Consider the following 14,144-nt stretch of genomic DNA (forward strand, 5'->3'; position numbering starts at 1 on the left):
TTAAAGCTTGGCTGGCTAGTATGCCATGTCTAATTCCTGGACCGGAGTTTTAGACTAACATTGCAATGATTCCTGGAATTCTTATTAAAAATTTTGAATCCCTTTATTCTCTTTTCCACTCAATTTTCGAAAAAAAATTATAAAATTTTAAAATCAAAAATATTTTATGTTTCTTGTTAGAGTCTAGTGTCTAATTTTAAGATTGGTGTCAATTACATGTCTATATTCTTCTTGCATTTTTTGAATGTATGCATTATGTTCTTCATTGATCTTCAAGTTGATTCTTGATAATTTCATTGCTCTGATCTTTAATTTCTCTTATTTTGTGTCTTTTGTTGTTTCTCACATGCATTTTCAAATTGTTATGGTCCTTAGTATACAAACTTCTAAGTTTGGTGTCTTGATGCATTGTTTATTTGATCTTAGTTGCATTTTTACTGTTTCTCATCATTGAAAATTCATAAAATTTTCAAAATTGTGTCTTTTCAAGTCAATAACACAGAGAATTGAAGATTCAGAACATTCACCAGAGGAATTATAGAGAAAAAGCTGGGCGTTCAAAATGCCCAGTTAAGAAAGAAAACTGGCATTTAAGCGCTAGTCAGGGTACCTTGCTGGGCATTAAACGCCCAAAAAGGTAGCATTTTGGGCGTTAAACGCGAGAATGGATGCCATTCTGGGCGTTTAACGCCAGGAGGACACTAGAGGGAAAATTTTGTTTTTAATTCAAATCTTTTTCAAGTTTTCATAACTTTTTTTTTCAAATCATATCTTTTCAATCATATCCTTTCAGAATCAATTTATTTTTAATTTTTTTTATTTATTACTATTTTCGAAAATCCTTGCTACAATTAGTGATTTAATTCAAAATTTTCAAGTTGTTACTTGCCTATTAAGAAAAGATCAAAAGTTTTAATTCTAGAATCATATCTTCTAATTTCTTGTTAGTCAAGTAATCAATTTTAACTTTAAAACTTTCTCTTTTTAATTTGATTTTCAGTCATATCTTCTCAATCATATCTTTTCAATCACATCTTTTTCAAAAATTAATTTTCAATCATATCTTTTTGATTTCTAATTTTAAAATCTTTTTCAAAAATCACTTTATTCCTTTCCCAATCTTAGTTTTCGAAAATCATCAATCAAATTTTCAAATTTTCTTTAATTATTTCAAAATCTTTTACTTTAATTTCAAAAATTCTTCCCCTCTTCTCACACCCTTCTATTTAAGGACTAATACTCCTCCTCAATGTGCAATTCGAACTCTATCTCCCTTGATAAGTTTGAATTCTCTCTTCTCTACCTCCTCTTTCTATTCTTCTTTTCCTCTGACACCTCAAGGAATCTCTATACTGTGACATAGAGGATTCCATATTTTCTTCTTCTCTCTTTTCATATGAGCAGGAGTAAGGACAAGGGCATTCTTGTTGAAGCTGATCCTGAACCTGAAAGGACCTTGAAGAGAAAGCTAAGAGAAGCTAAAGTACAACTCTCTATAGAGGACCTAACAGAACTTTTCAAACAAGAAGAATCCATGGCAGCCGAAAACAACAACAATGCCAACAATGCAAGGAAGGTGCTTGGTGACTTTACTGCACCTACTCCTGACTTCTATGGGAGAAGCATCTCAATCCCTACTATTGGAGCAAACAACTTTGAGCTTAAGCCTCAATTAGTTTCTCTGATGCAACAGAATTGCAAGTTTTATGGACTTCCATTTGAAGATCCTCATCAGTTCACGTCGCTTCCCTTTTCTTCAACACTCCATTTTTGTGCTTTCCTTCTATTTTTGTATGTTTTCTTTCCATCCTTTAAGTCATTCCTGCCCTATAAAGCCTAAAAGCACGCAACACACAAATCACGGCATCGAATGGCAATAAAGGATGATTAATTTTAATATTTCTAAGCATAGAAAACATGTTTTTCACATACATCACATAATAAGGAAGGGAAAGTAAAACCATGCAAATTACATGAATAAGTGGGTGAAGGATTGAATAAATCACTTAAATTGAGCATAAAATATATCATAAAATATGGGTTTATAAACCTCCCCACACTTAAACAATAGCATGTCCTCATGCTAAATCCAAGACAAAGAATAAGGTAAGGTGGTGGAATTTCATGCTATGCATTCTATCCTAAATGCAAACTACCTAAATGAGTCATGCAATTATAGTTATTATTCACTTGTATATAAAACTTACATGTAATTAAATTAATTCATATCATATATGCATAGCCAAACCTTAGATAATGTTAAAGCACTTTTACAATTGAGATGGGTAAAAGTATTTCACAAACTTGCAAGATAATTAACAATTAAGCAGAGATATATGGTGATGAGCTATTGAACCCTCACTGGATTTTGTGTTTACTCTCTAGTCACTCTATTCTTCTTTCTATCCTTGCTTTCAAAAACTTTTTTCTTCATCTAACCAATCAACAAATATGGAATACAGACATACAAAAATCATGAGGTCTTTTTCAAGGTTGTAATGGGGCCAAGGCAAAGGTAAGGGTATATGTATAAGGCTAAGTGAGCTAATAAGTGAATCCTTGATTAGTCTAAGATCTCACCTAACATACATACTTTATATATTTTTAGAGTTCCTTTACCTATTTACCCAAAATTTTCCCACTATGTATTGTAAGCTCATGCATTAATTTTAATTTTTGAAATTTTGTCCCATGTGCATTGACTCTTTTTATTTGGGAAATTTTTGTATCCCCTTATTTAAATACTGAAAATATTATTAAAATTTTTTTTATATCAATGCACATGGTAATTTAATTATTTTGATTTCACATGAGCGTGCTTCCCAGTTTTTGTTTTTGAAACAACTTGTTCTTTTTTTTTAAATTCCTACTTTGTTTCTATCATCCCATGTTCCCATAAAATTCCCCACACTTAAATTGTACACAATATCTATCTTAAGCTAACCAAGGATTCAGCTTGGGATTTTTATTTTGTTTTTCTGCTTAAGGCTAGTAATGTTGTTATAGAACAAGAGGGAATTAAAAAGCTGAAGGGGGCTAACAAGGGTGATGTAAAAGGTAGGCTAATTTGGGATAAGTGAGGGAAAATTCAAATTATGGCCTCAATCATCTCTTGGTATGTATCTATATTCTATATTGGACATATAGATTAAAACAAAGTAAAGAACATCAGAAGGGCAAAACACACAGGAATGAAATTTATGGTTTGAATGTAACCATACAATTAAGCTCAAAACTCACAGGCTGTGTGTTCTCTAGCTCAAAAATCATATATCAGTTATACATGTCATGCAAGTAGAATTCAAGAGTTCTCATTATTCTCAATGTAAATATTAGGGTGGCTTTTAAAATCTTAGTGTTCCTCCTTGTTGAAATGTTGTTAATTAACTAACATGTAATGCTATATATACAAGGTGTGTGGATTGTTTTAAATTACTAAAGTTTCCAGTTTACTTCCTTTTATTTTCAATTGAACTAAACTATTATATGCTAAAGGGGTAAACTATACTAATTAATCCACATATTCTATAACTAATAAGTTTAGAATTGCAAACTAAACTAAATGTCTAAGGTATAAACTAAAGTGCAAAATGCGGAAATAAAGTAGAAATACAGCAAAAGAACAATGTATAAGTACTGAAAAATAAAAATAAAAATAAAAATAAAGATAAAAATATAGAAAAATAAACAAAATAAGATAAAAAAAAGAGTCTGTAGTGGTTCACCAAAAAGATAGGCCAGGGATGGTGATCTCCCCACACTTAAAATATAGCATCGTCCTCGATGCTCACTCAAACTGGGTGTGAAGGAGTGTCATCACCGGAAGGATGGGCTGTTGAAGTCTCTGTGGTGGCCTGAGGGTCTGCAGACTGGATAAGTGTAGGAGGATCTGTCTGCTACAGTGGAGGCGCTGACTGTAGAGGAATCTCTGGGTCTGTGGCCTAAATCTGGTGTGGCTCCTCATGCTGTGGCGCAGCCTGCTCTGGTCCTGCTTGCTCAGCCTCTCTATATGCATGTGTCTCCTCCTCATGCTCGTCCGCCTCCTCCTCAGATGGCTCTGATGGTGTGTCAGGCTCGGAGGGAATGTCGTCGCCGGATCGGATCATCAACTTGAGGTGCTCATAGCATTGCTTGTTGCGACGCTCAGATCTTTCATATCACCGCCGGTTGCGGCGCTCCATCTAGTCCAGCTGCTGAAACAGGCGGTGCACGAGGTGGTAAACGGGCTCTGAGGCAGGTGGAGGTGCAGTGGTGGTAGCTGGTGCAGCAGTGGATGAAGAAGGGGCAGCTGAAGGTGTGGCGGTCTCATCAGAAGCGGTGAGGAATGGGGTCTGTGGCCTAAAGCCTGAAATTTCCTACTGTGAGGGATAATCTTCTTGCAGTCTGCAGCAGGTGGCTTCTCATCAGTAAGCTCCCAAGGCACGTCAGCTCGACGGCCGAGCTGGGTGATCAGATAAGGGAAAGGGAGGGTGCCTCTGACATGCACCCTGGCTATATAGTACCGGATGAAACGTGGAAGGTACAGGTCCTTACCCTCCATCACACACTAGATGAGGGTGATCATAGCAGCGGGCAGCTCTGTCTCATGAGTGCTCGACATCACATAGTTGCTCAAAATCTGGTGCTAGAGCCGAGCCTCATCATTCAGATAAATCAGCTTGATTCCCTTAGGCATCTGATGAGCGGATAATTTATACGCTTTTTGGCATTGTTTTTAGTATGTTTTTAGTAGGATCTAGTTACTTTTAGGGATGTTTTCATTAGTTTTTATGTTAAATTCACATTTCTGGATTTTACTATGAGTTTGTGTGTTTTTCTGTGATTTCAGGTATTTTCTGGCTGAAATTGAGGGACTTGAGCAAAAATCAGATTCAGAGGTTGAAGAAGGACTGCTGATGCTGTTGGATTCTGACCTTCCTTCACTCAAAGTAGATTTTCTAGAGCTACAGAACTCAAAATGGCGCGCTTCCAATTGCGTTGGAAAGTAGACATCCAGGGCTTTCCAGCAATGTATAATAGTCCATACTTTGGCCAAGTTTTTGGCGCCGTTGCCGGGGATTTTTCGAGTTTGGACAACTGACGGTTCATCTTGTTGCTCAGATTAGGTAATTTTCTTTTTGTTTTCTTTTCAAAAAAATTTTTCAAAAATATTTCAAAATTTTCTCACCTGTTTTCGAAAAAAAAAATTTTTTTTATTCAAAATTTTTAAAGAATGAATTCTAGTGTTTCATGAAGCATGTGAAGCCTGGCTGGCTGTAACGCCATGTCTAAATTCTTTTAGACTGAGGCTTGCAATTTGTTATCAAGAGCAAGCTAGTTGTTGTTAATCCACCTGCTGTTGTTCCTGATTTACATGCTGAAGCTTGGCTGGCCATTGGCCATGTCTAGTGTTTTGGACCGGAGCTTTCATTGAAAGCTTGGCTGGCTAGTGAGCCATGTCTAATTCCTGGACTGAAGCTTTAGACTAAGAATGCAAGATTCCTGGAATTCATATTAAAAATTTTGGAATCCTTGTTTTCCTTTTTCAGTTAATTTTCGAAAAAAAAATTTAGAAAATTATAAAAATCAAAAATATTTTTCATGTTTCTTGTTTGAGTCTTGAGTCATGTTATAAGTTTGGTGTCAATTACATGTGCATCTTACATTTTTTCGAAAATAATCATGCATTCATAGTGTTCTTCATGATCTTCAAGTTGTTCTTGGTAAGTCTTCTTGTTTGATCTTTGCATTTGCATGTTTTGTGTCTTTTCTTGTTTTTCATATGCATTCTTGGATCCTTAGTGTCTAAGCGTTAAAGAATCCTAAGTTTGGTGTCTTGCATGTTTTCTTTGCATTAAAATTTTTTTCAAAAACATGTTCTTGGTGTTCATCTTGATCTTCAAAGTGTTCTTGATGTTCATCTTGACATTCATAGCATTCTTGCATGCATTCATTGTTATGATCTAAAAAAAAATTCATGCATTGCATAATTTTCATGTTTTTCCATCTCATCATAAAAATTCAAAAATCAAAAAATATCTTTCCTTTTTTCTCTCTCATAAATTCGAAAATGAGATTTGACTTTTTCAAAATTTTTTTTAAAAAAAATCTAGTTGTTTTCATGAGTCAAATCAAAATTTTCAATTTAAAAATCTCACCTTTTTCAAAATCTTTTTCAAAAATCAAATCTTTTTCAAATTTCTTAGTTATTTTCGAAAATTCCAAAAATATTTTTCAAAAATCTTTTTCTTATTTTTATATCAAATTTTCGAAAATAACATCACCAATTAATGTTTTGATTCAAAAATTTCAAGTTTGTTACTTGCTTGTTAAGAAAGATTCAAACTTTGAGTTCTAGAATCATATCTTGTGATTTCTTGTGAATCAAGTCATTAATTGTGATTTTAAAAATTCAAATTTTTTCAAAAACTAATTTCTATCATATCTTTTCAAAAATATCTTCTTATCTTATCTTTTTCAAAAAAAAAAATTTTTGATTTCAAAATATCTTTTCTAACTTCCTAACTTCTTATCTTTTCAAAATTGATTTTCAAAATTTGTTTCAACTAACTAACTAACTTTTTGTTTATTTCTTATCTTTTTCAAAACTACCTAACTAACTCTCTCTTTTTAATTTTCGAAATTATCTTCTCCCTTTTTCAAAAATTTCTTTTTAATTAACTAATTAATTTTTTTTATTTGAATTTTCGAAAAACTACTAACCTTTTTCAAAACTATTTTCGAAAATCACTAACTCTTTTTCAAAAATTATTTTCGAAAATCCTCTCCCTCTCTCATCTTCTTCTATTTAGTTATTCATCTACTAACATCTCTTTCGCACATCACCAAAAATCCGAACCCTCTCTCTCTCTCTGAGTTCAGATTTTCTTCTTCTTTTCTTCTACTAACACAAGGACCTCTATACTGTGATATAAAGGATCCATATTATTATTATTATTTTCTCTGTGCCCTCTTCTTTGTCATATGAGCAGAAGCAAGGACAAGAACATTCTTGTTGAAGCAGATCCAGAACCTGAAAGGACTCTGAAGAGAAAATTAAGAGAAGCTAAATTACAACAATCCAGAGATAACCTTTCAGAAATTTTCGAACAGGAAGAGGAGATGGCAGCCGAAAATAATAATAATGCAAGGAGGATGCTTGGTGACTTTACTGCACCTAATTCCAATTTACATGGAAGAAGCATCTCCATTCCTGCCATTGGAGCAAACAACTTTGAGCTGAAACCTCAATTAGTTTCTCTGATACAGCAGAACTACAAGTTTCATGGACTTCCATCTGAAGATCCTTTTCAGTTCTTAACTGAATTCTTGTAGATATGTGATACCGTTAAGACTAATGGAGTAGATCCTGAAGTCTACAGGCTCATGCTTTTCCCTTTTGCTGTAAGAGACAGAGCTAGAATATGGTTGGACTCTCAACCTAAGGATAGCCTGAACTCTTGGGATAAGCTGGTCAAGGCTTTCCTAGCCAAGTTCTTTCCTCCTCAAAAGCTGAGCAAGCTTAGAGTGGATGTTCAAACCTTCAGACAAAAAGAAGGTGAATCCCTCTATTAAGCTTGGGAGAGATACAAAGGACTGACTAAAAAGTGTCCTTCTGACATGCTTTCAGAATGGACCATCCTAGATATATTCTATGATGGTCTGTCTGAGTTATCAAAGATGTCATTGGATACATCTGCAGGTGGATCCATTCACCTAAAGAAAACGCCTGCAGAAGCTCAAGAACTCATTGACATGGTTGCTAATAACCAGTTCATGTACACCTCTGAAAGGAATCCTGTGAGTAATTGGACGCCTATGAAGAAGGGAGTTCTTGAAGTTGATACTCTGAATGCCATATTGGCTCAGAACAAAATATTAACTCAGCAAGTCAATATGATTTCTCAGAGTCTGAATGGAATGCAAGCTGCATCCAACAGTACTCAAGAGGCTTCTTATGCAGAAGAAGCTTATGATCCTGAAAACCCTGCAATAGCAGAGGTGAATTACTTAGGTGAACCTTATGGAAACACCGATAATCCATCATGGAGAAATCATCCAAATTTCTCATGGAAGGATCAAAAGCTTCAACAAGGCTTTAATAATGGTGGAAGAAACAGGTTTAACAATAATAAACCTTTTCCATCATCCACTCAGCAACAGACAGAGAACTCTAAACAAAATACTTCTAATTTAGCAAACTTAGTCTCTGATCTATCTAAGGCCACTGTGAGTTTCATGAATGAAACAAGGTCTTCCATTAGAAATTTGGAAGCACAAGTGGGCCAGCTGAGTAAGAGGATCACTGAAATCCCTCCTAGTACTCTCCCAAGCAATACAGAAGAGAATCTAAAAGGAGAGTGCAAGGCCATTGACATAAGCATCATGGCCGAACCTGTGAGGAGAGGAGAGGACGTGAATCCCAAGGAGGAAGACCTCCTGGGACGTCCAGTGATCAATAAGGAGCTTCTCTCTGAGGAACCAAAGGACTCTGAGGCTCGTCTAGAGACCATAGAGATTCCATTAAACCTCCTTATGCCCTTCATGAGCTCTGATGAGTATTCCTCTTCTGAAGAGAATGAGGATGTTACTGAAGAGCAAACTGCCAAGTTTCTTGGTGCAATCATGAAGCTGAATGCCAAATTATTTGGTATTAAAACTTGGGAAGATGAACCTCCCTTGTTCATCAATGAACTAAGTGATCTGGATCAACTGACATTGCCTCAGAAGAAACAGGATCCTGGAAAGTTCATAATACCTTGTACCATAGGCACCATGATCTTTAAGGCTCTGTGTGACCTTGGTTCAGGAATAAACCTCATGCCACTCTCTGTAATAGAGAAACTGGGAATCTATGGGGTGCAAGCTGCTAAAATCTCATTAGAGATGGCAGACAATTCAAGAAAACAGGCTTATGGACAAGTAGAGGACGTGCTAGTAAAGGTTGAAGGCCTTTACATCCCTGCTGATTTCATAGTCCTGGATACTGGAAAGGAAGAGGATGAATCCATCATCCTAGGAAGACCTTTCCTAGCCACAGCAAGAGCTGTGATTGATGTGGACAGAGGAGAATTAATCCTTCAATTGAATGAGGACAACCTTGTGTTTACAACTCAAGATCTCTCTCTGCACCCATGGAGAGGAAGCATAAAAAGCTTCTCTCAAAGCAGAGTCAAACAAAGCCCCCACAGTCAAACTCTAAGTTTGGTGTTGGGAGGCCACAACTAAACTCTAAGTTTGGTGTTGAACTCCCATATCCAAACTCTAAGTTTGGTGTTGGAGAGTCTCAACAAAGCTCTGTACATCTGTGAGGCTCCATGAGAGCCCACTGTCAAGCTATTGACATTAAAGAAGCGCTTATTGGGAAGCAACCCAATTTTTATTTATCTAACTATATTCTTCTTAGTTATATGTCTTTATAGGTTCATGATCATGTGGAGTCACAAAATAAACAAAAAAATCAAAAACGGAATCAAAAACAGCAGAAGAAAAATCACACCCTGGAGGAGCATCTGTCTGGCGTTCAACGCCAGAACAGAGCATGGTTCTGGTGCTGAACGCCCAAAATGGGCAGCATCCTGGCGCTGAACGCCCAGAACAAGCATGGTTCTGGCGTTCAACGCCAGAAATGGCAGCAAATGGGCGTTGAACGCCCAAAATGGGCACCACCCAGAGTTGTGTGCAAAGGCATTTTGCATGCCTACTTTGGTGCAAGGTTGTAAATCCTTGAACACCTCAGGATCTGTGGACCCCACAGGATCATCTCAAGATCTGTGGACCCCACAGGATCATCTCAGGATCTGTGGACACCACAGGATCCCCACCTACCTCCACTCACTTTTTCTCACCCCCCTTTCACACAATCCCATAAACACTCTTCCCCAAAACCCTTCACCTATCACCTCCATCCCTCTTCCCTATTAAATCTTCACCACTCACATCCATCCTCTCTTCCCCATAAACCTACCTCATAAACCCCACCTACCTCCACTCACTTCTTCTCATCCCTCACCACTCTCTTTCACACAATCCCATAAACACTTTTCCCCATCACCTCTTCACCACTCACATCCATCCACTCTTCCCCATAAACCTACCTCATAAACTCCACCTACCTTCAAAATTCAAAACCTATTTCCCACCCAAACCCACCCTAAATGGTCGAACCTTAACCCCCCTCCCTCCCCTATATATAGCCCTCCATTCTTCCTCATTTTCACACAACACAACCCTCTCCTCTCTACTTGGCCGAAACCCACTTCACCCCTCTTCTCCATATTTTATTCTTTTTTTTCCTCTATTCTTTCTTTTATTGCTCGAGGGCGAGCAATATTCTAAGTTTGGTGTGGTAAAAGCATAAGCTTTTTGTTTTTCCATTACCATTGATGGCACCTAAGACCGGAGAATCCTCTAGAAAGGGGAAAGGGAAGACAAAAGCTTCCACCTCCGAGTCATGGGAGATGGAAAGGTTCATCTCCAAAGCCCATCAAGACCACTTCTATGAGGTTGTGGCCAAGAAGAAGGTGATCCCTGAGGTCCCTTTCAAACTCAAAAGAAATGAGTATCCAGAGATCCGACATGAAATTCAAAGAAGAGGTTGGGAAGTTCTAACAAATCCCATCCAACAAGTCGGCATCCTAATGGTTCAAGAGTTCTATGCCAATGCATGGATCACCAAGAACCATGATCAAAGTAAGAACCCGGATCCAAAGAACTATGTTACAATGGTTCGGGGGAAATACTTGGATTTTAGCCCAGAAAATGTGAGGTTGGCATTTAACTTGCCCATGATGCAAGGAGATGAATGCCCCTACACTAGAAGGGTCAACTTTAATCAAAGGTTGGACCAAGTCCTTATGGACATATGTGTGGAAGGAGCTCAATGGAAGATTGACTCCAAAGGCAAGCCGGTTCAACTAAGAAGATTGGACCTCAATCCTGTGGCTAGAGGATGGTTGGAGTTCATTCAATGCTCAATCATTCCCACTAGCAACCGATCTGAAGTTACTGTGGATCGGGCCATCATGATTCATAGCATCATGATTGGAAAGGAAATAGAAGTTCATGAAGTCATCTCTAATGAACTCTACAAAATAGTCGAAAAGTCATCCCCCATGGCAAGGCTAGCTTTTCCTCATCTTATCTGCCATCTATGTTACTCAGCTGGAGCTTTCATAGAAGGAGACATTCCTATTAAGGAAGAGAAGCCCATCACTAAGAAAAAGATGGAGCAAGCAAGAGAGCCCATTCATGGAGCTCAAGAGGCGCAGGAAGCTCATCACCATGAGATCCCGGAGATGCCTCAAATGCATTTTGCTCCACAAAACTATTGGGAGCAAATCAACACCTTCCTAGGAGAATTAAGTGCCAACATGGGACAATTAAGGGTGGAACATCAAGAGCACTCCATCATGCTCCATGAAATAAGAGAAGATCAAAAAGCAATGAGGGAGGAGCAACAAAGACAAGGAAGAGACATAGAAGAGCTCAAGGTCATCATTGGTTCCTCAAGAAGGAAACGCCACCATCACTAAGGTGGATTCATTCCTTGTTCTTATTTCTTCTGTTTTTCGTTTTCTATGATATGTGCTTATCTATGTTTGTGTCTTCATTACATGATCATTAGTAATTAGTAACTCTGTCTTAAAGTTATGAATGTCCTATGAATCCATCACCTCTCTTAAATGAAAAATGTTTTAATTCAAAAGAACAAGAAGTACATGAGTTTCGAATTTATCCTTGAACTTAGCTTAACTATATTGATGTGGTGACAATGCTTCTTGTTTTCTGAATGTATGCTTGAACAGTGCATATGTCTTTTGAAGTTGTTGTTTAAGAATGTTAAATATGTTGGCTCTTGAAAGAATGATGACTAGGAGACATGTTATTTGATAATCTGAAAAATCATAAAAATGACTCTTGAAGCAAGAAAAAGCAGCAAAGAACAAAGCTTGCAGAAAAAAAAATAGGCGAAAAAAAAATAATAGAAAGAAGAAAAAGCAAGCAGAAAAAGCCAAAAGCTCTTAAAACCAAGAGGCAGGAGCAAAAAGCCAATAACCCTTAAAACCAAAAGGCAAGGGCAAATAAAAAGGATCCCAAGGCTTTGAGCATCAGTGGATAGGAGGGCCTAAAGGAATAAAATCCTGGTCTAAGCGGCTAAACCAAGCTATCCCTAACCATGTGCTTGTGGCGTGTAGGTGTCAAGTGAAAACTTGAGACTGAGCGGTTAAAGTCAAGGTCCAAAGCAAAAAAAAGAGTGTGCTTAAGAACCCTGGACACCTCTAATTGGGGACTTTAGCAAAGCTGAGTCACAATCTGAAAAGGTTCACCCAATTATGTGTCTGTGGCATTTATGTATCCGGTGGTAATACTGGAAAACAAAGTGCTTAGGGCCACGGCCAAGACTCATAAAGAAGCTGTGTTCAAGAATCATCATACTGAACTAGGAGAATTAATAACACTATCTGAACTCTGAGTTCCTATAGATGCCAATCATTCTGAACCTCAATGGATAGAGTGAGATGCCAAAACTATTCAAGAGGCAAAAAGCTATAAGTCCCGCTCATCTGATTGGAGCTATGTTTCATTGATAGTTTGGAATTTATAGTATATTCTCTTCTTTTTATCCTATTTGATTTTCAGTTGCTTGGGGACAAGCAACAATTTAAGTTTGGTGTTGTGATGAGCGGATAATTTATACGCTTTTTGGCATTGTTTTTAGTATGTTTTTAGTAGGATCTAGTTACTTTTAGGGATGTGTTCATTAGTTTTTATGTTAAATTCACATTTCTGGACTTTACTATGAGTTTGTGTGTTTTTTTGTGATTTCAGACATTTTCTGGCTGAAATTGAGGGACTTGAGCAAAAATCAGATTCAGAGGTTGAAGAAGGACTGCTGATGCTGTTGGATTCTGACCTCCCTGCACTCAAAGTGGATTTTCTTGAGCTACAGAACTCAAAATGGCGCTCTTCCAATTGCGTTGGAAAGTAGACATCCAGGGCTTTCCAGCAATGTATAATAGTCCATACTTTGGCCAAGTTTAGACGACACAAACTGGCATTCAACGCCAGCTCTCTACTCAAATCTGGCGTCCAGCGCCAGAAAAGGATCCAAAACCAGAGTTGAACGCCCAAACTGGCACAAAAGCTGGCGTTCAACTCCAAGAAGGACCTCTACACGTGCAACACTCAAGCTCAGCCCAAGCACACAACAAGCGGGCCCCAGAAGTGGATTTATGCATCAATTACTTACTTCTGTAAACCCTAGTAGCTAGTTTATTATAAATAGGACCTCTTACTATTGTATTAGACATCCTGGATCCTGGATCCTGGATTGTATTCTGATCCTGTGATCACGTTTTGGGGGCTGGCCATCTCGGCCATGCCTGGACCTTTCACTTATGTATTTTTAACGGTAGAGTTTCTGCACTCCATAGATTAAGGTGTGGAGCTCTGCTGTTTCTCAAAGATTAATGCAAAGTACTACTGTTTTCTATTCAATTCATCTTATTTCACTTCTAAGATATTCATTCGCACTTCAACCTGAATGTGATGAACGTGACAATCATCATCATTCCCTATGAACGCGTGCCTGACAACCACTTCCGTTCTACATTAGAATTGAATGAGTATCTCTTAGATCTCTTAATCGGAATCTTTGTGGTGTAAGCTAGAATGATGGCGGCATTCAAGAGAATCTGGAAGGTCTAAACCTTGTCTGTGGTATTCCGAGTAGGATTCAATGATTGAATGACTGTGACGAGCTCCAAACTCGCGATTACTGGGCGTAGTGACAGACGCAAAAGCATAGTAAATCCTATTCCAGCATGATCGAAAACCGACAGATGAATAGCCGTGCCGTGACAGGGTGCGTTGACCATTTTCACTGAGAGGATAGGATGAAACCATTGACAAGGGTGATGCCTCCAGACGATTAGCCGTGCCGTGACAGGGCATTTGGATCATTTTCCCGAGAGAAGACCGAAAGTAGCCATTGACAATGGTGATGTATCATATAAAGCTAGCCATGGAAAGGAGTAAGACTGATTGGATGAAGATAGCAGGAAAGCAGAGGTTCAGAGGAACGAAAGCATCTCTATTCGCTTATCTGAAATTCTCACCAATGAATTACATAAGTATTTCTATCCTTTATTATTAATCTTTTA

The 14,144-nt window shown here is 37.7% G+C and overlaps 1 non-coding gene across 1 annotated transcript; it reads right to left on the minus strand.

Annotated features, from left to right (window-relative positions):
• Nucleotides 1–7,497: 7,497 nt before the first annotated feature.
• Nucleotides 7,498–7,605, minus strand: LOC112774166 (small nucleolar RNA R71). The gene has a single exon (XR_003188666.1). It is a non-coding gene; the product is annotated as a small nucleolar RNA R71 (small nucleolar RNA).
• Nucleotides 7,606–14,144: the final 6,539 nt, after the last annotated feature.

The sequence above is a fragment of the Arachis hypogaea genome, chromosome 18 (assembly GCF_003086295.3).
Source record: "Arachis hypogaea cultivar Tifrunner chromosome 18, arahy.Tifrunner.gnm2.J5K5, whole genome shotgun sequence".
Taxonomy (NCBI): Eukaryota; Viridiplantae; Streptophyta; class Magnoliopsida; order Fabales; family Fabaceae; genus Arachis; species Arachis hypogaea.